Raw genomic sequence first — 4,458 nt, forward strand, 5'->3', positions numbered from 1 at the left:
AGTGAGCATACACACACACACACACACACACACACACGTATAAATAGCCAATTAGCAAATGAAAATAAACATAGACTTTAAATTCAAATGAATTAATTGAGTAAATGAAAAGAATAGGCAGCAATAATTGAATATAAAATTGTGATAAGTTCCAGAAAGAATAATGTAAGGAATATTAAAATTAATATAAATAAATTGAATCTGACAAAGACATGTTGGAGCACATGGAAAGTTAATATTTTCATAAATCTAGCATCCAGGACTACTATAAATTTAAATTTTAAGTTTGGTCTTTGCATCTATAAGTCTATAAGTCTTCAAAGTGGGGAAAACTTGTAGAAAACTCAGACACATGGGATTTCAAGATTTCTTCCTTTATATACATGAATACTAGTCTCATCTTTGGCTTAGTACAAGAGAGCTACAAAACAGCATTTTATAAGAAGGTCCTAAGAAAAGCAAGTTCCCAAAAATAGGAAAAGAGAAACACAAATCAATTGTGCTCTGTCAGAATGTTACTGCCTATTAAAACCAAGAACCAGATAATTATATTCCAAAATTTCATACCAATAAATCTGCCTTCCAGTTACATAAATCCTGTGTGGTTATTTTTCATTCTAGCATGGCTTTTGAGTTACCACTAAAGAAGTAATTTACAGATGATTTAATATTAATTAGTGGGAAAGAACATTAAGACTTCTAGTATCTCTTTTTTTAATTTTTTTAATTTTATTTATTTATTTTCATTCACTGTACATGCATATTTCCAAGTTACAAAAATTTTTCCCCACCCTCCCTTCCTACCCCCTTCCACTCAGGAGGGAACAGTCAGGTCAATATTTTATATATATAAATATATATATATATAAATATATATATATATATGTACATATCTAGTTAAACAGGTTTACAAATGAGTAATTTTTGGTATGAAAAATTAGGATTAAAGGATAGAGATAAAGAAGAATTTTTATAAAATACTCATTAGATTTGGAAGGGTTGGTGTTTTCCTGTTATTTTGTTTTGTTTTGTTTTGTTTTTCTTCTTCTGGATAATATAGTCTATAACCTGTCAAATACAGTTGTCTGAGCTCTCTGGACTGCCAAGAGGAAGCCTCCTAGTTTCTCAATTCTACAATTCTGGTAAGTTCAATATAATAAAGGAGTCTGTTTATAATTTCACTTATAAATTATCAGATCAATAAGTCCAAAAATCTAGACATATCAAAATATATAATATTATTAAGCATTCTATTTGTTTTAGATTTGAATTAGTGATAACAAAGATGTTTCAAGCTTGATAGAAAAAAGATTTCAAGAATTTCTGATATGAAAAGCAATTTTGCTTTTCATTCAAGATTTTTACTTGTTTCAAAAGAAAATAAATATATATATATATATATTAAGACTTAGTTGTTTTAAACAAGTAATCACAAAAGATAACATTTTGCTTATTTTAAATAAAGTTGTTTTTAGAGATTCTTTAAAATGTTTAAATGGTATGTGTACTTAATTTATGTGAAACAGTAAGAACTTTAAAAATAATAAAAATATACATTTTCACATCTCTATAGCTTATATAATACCCTAGTTTTTAAATTTTTGTTTAAGAAAAATTTAAACATTCCTGAGGATTTTTATGGCTTTATAAAAGATATTCTACTGAACCAAATACATTTAATATCTGTGTGTGTATTAAAAAAGGTTATTTTAACATCACAACTTTTATCCAAAAATATCAGAAATGATCATATTTTAAAGTATATTTCTTTTGAAGAATATATTCATGTTTTTGCATTAGGACCTAAATTCCTAGTCATGAAATAATTGTCTATAATCTAAACACTAAAATTAATTGAAAAAACCTGAATGCTACAATTCTAAACAGAATAAGAAACCACTCTACCAGGCCTTTTCATCTTCAACTACATTACTAATTGCTACTATGGTTAATTTAATAAAAGTCATCTTCACTTCTCTCTTGTCAATTACTCCAAGAAAATAGATGGATTTTATTTGAGTGGCTGTTCCTCCTTTTTCAAGTACTAATGAGAAAATGTCATGATTTTATTTGTTATTCATTTAGATCCCTAATACAACTCACTGAATAATTTTTTTCCCATCATTTTTGGAAGGGTGGAGAAGAAAGATTAATTTCAAATGAGAGTTAAACAATGGTCCTAGTCTGAGTTAAGTTTTGTGATAGAATTATCAACAAATATCCCTCATTCTAGCAAATGTCATAAGACTCAACATGTGCCAATGTCAACAGAAGCTCCCTCCCATTTGCTATTCAGCTCAATCTTAATGATTATGCAATGATAATAATAATAATTGCAATAATAATCATGAGGATGAAGATTATATGGATAACTTGCATTTATATATAAATCTATGATTTGCAAAGCTCTTAACATCTCTTATTTTATTTGATCCTCAGAACAACATTGTGAAGTAGGTCCTGCTCTTTCCCATTTTAGAAAAGAGAAAATTGGGAGCAAAAGAAAATAAGTAACTTGCCTAGAGATACACAGCTAAATAAGTATCTAAAGCAGAATTTGAAACCAAGCTGGAGCCAAGTTCAGTATTAGACTACCTAACTGCATAATAAATATAATCTCAGTTTCCTTCTCCACTGTCCTATCCCCAAAGTCTTTTTCTTGCCTAATCTTATAAATTAAACTTAATTTAACTCTCTTCTCCATCTGTTTCTTTGACACAACTCAATTCTGGATATTGTTCACCATGTGAAGGTCTCCAAAGGCACCCCAATTCAGCCCATCTTTGATTTGTCTATCCATAGTAGAAACTAGACCTGACTTCACCTATCAAGAATACAATTTATCAACAGAAATGAAGGTTTTCAATAGTGTTATTCCCTTGATGGTCTTGTGTCATGATTTGAAAAGGGCAATGCATGTGTTTACATGGCATGCATTCTTTGACAGAACCCAAGCAGATTGACTGGTGGAACCTTAACATTAATAAAATGGTGTGGCAAAAATTGCTGATTTTTTTCTATTTTTTTTTAAGTTTTTCTCCCTCTATTTGTTTTCTTCTTCCTCCTCTTCTCTAATTCTACAGTCAAAACAAAAGGCATCTGGAATAGGGGAACAATGGTAATCTCAGGATATAATCACTGCCACAGAAGGATGCTCCATTCTTCTTCCTACTCTGCATCAATATTGTTTTCCAACCACCTACCAATCATGCACTAGAGACAAAGCTAAAGCTTAATGCTTCCACAGGAAGCCTTATCCACCTTTGACAAAGGGTATACTATTACAGCTTGAGGAGACTATTAGCACAAAGCTGAATGGCCATGAGTCAATCAGAGATAAATGGGTTTTCTTCCATCACTCTAAGAACAGTACTTAAAGTGTCTTTGAATCTAGTTCTTTCTTGGATACTAGATCCTATATTATATTATAGTGGACCTAGGGCAGAAGACCTGAGTTCATGGCTTAACCCATAAACTTCCTAGCAATAGGATCAATCATTGTAAAAATGAGGACAACAGTTACTGTATATCATGAATAATGAACAAATGAAAATGTATTACTTGATATACCCTCAGAACTGTGCTAAGTATGAGAGATACAAAGAGGGAAAAGTAAGACATAATCTCCTCTCAAATTCACATTCTAAAAGGGGAGATAGAGAGATAGTCATATATATACATATATATATATATATATGTGTGTGTGTGTGTGTGTGTGTGTGTGTGTATACATATATATATATGTGTGTGTGTGTATTCATATACATAAGCACAAATACACACACACACACACACACATACACACAGTGGGTAGAGCACTGGACCTGAGTTCAAATCTAACTGCAAACACTTACTAGCTGTGTGACCTTGGGTAAATCACTTAACCCTGATTACCTTGAAAATAGGCCATCTCCAGTCATCTTGAATTATATCTAGTCACTGGACTCAGATGGTTCCAGAGAAGAAAGTGAAGTTGGTAACTTAGCACAGAGCCTCCTCACAAAAATCCTTGCCATGGCATCAATTCCATGTCATGGTCTTCTATGAGAATGAAGAACAAACATTATTTGTATAAATATGTGTGTGCATGTGTATATATTCATATTTGTCAGATGTTAAAATCCTATGATCCTTAAGACATAGCTACAGAACATATAGATGGTAATAGATCTTTTTAAATTTTTTTTCCTGATAAATCTGTATCTATTTCTGATATTGAATCACTCATTTAACAGTGAGAAAGACTTTGGTGGTTAAAAACTTGCTTTTATATTTCTTCATTAGTGGGGCTATAAGGACCAGGCTAGAAAATACTTTGTAGCCTGAAAATATCATTATTTCTTTTTTTCTTCATTTCTCTCTTTCTTTCTTTTTCTAACTACATGTAATGGAGTTTTAAAAATCATTTTTTTATGTTTTTCTCCCCACCTCCCTTCCCTCCCCCATCATCCCCCTGAC

General features: G+C 31.0%; 1 protein-coding gene across 2 annotated transcripts in view; it reads right to left on the reverse strand.

Moving 5' to 3' along the window:
• Positions 1-4,458, reverse strand: part of DPYD (dihydropyrimidine dehydrogenase) — a 1,037,477-nt gene that overhangs the window by 914,860 nt on the left and 118,159 nt on the right. Inside the window, exon 2 of one of the 2 annotated variants that reach the window (XM_074188238.1) lies at positions 3,895-4,041. The exons of the other annotated variant lie outside the window; for it this stretch is intronic. The gene's annotated coding sequence lies outside the window, so the exon portion shown is untranslated. The remainder of the gene's footprint in view (positions 1-3,894; positions 4,042-4,458) is intronic. 2 annotated transcript variants of the gene reach the window in all.

Source organism: Macrotis lagotis, chromosome 5, assembly GCF_037893015.1.
Source record: "Macrotis lagotis isolate mMagLag1 chromosome 5, bilby.v1.9.chrom.fasta, whole genome shotgun sequence".
Taxonomy (NCBI): domain Eukaryota; kingdom Metazoa; phylum Chordata; class Mammalia; order Peramelemorphia; family Peramelidae; genus Macrotis; species Macrotis lagotis.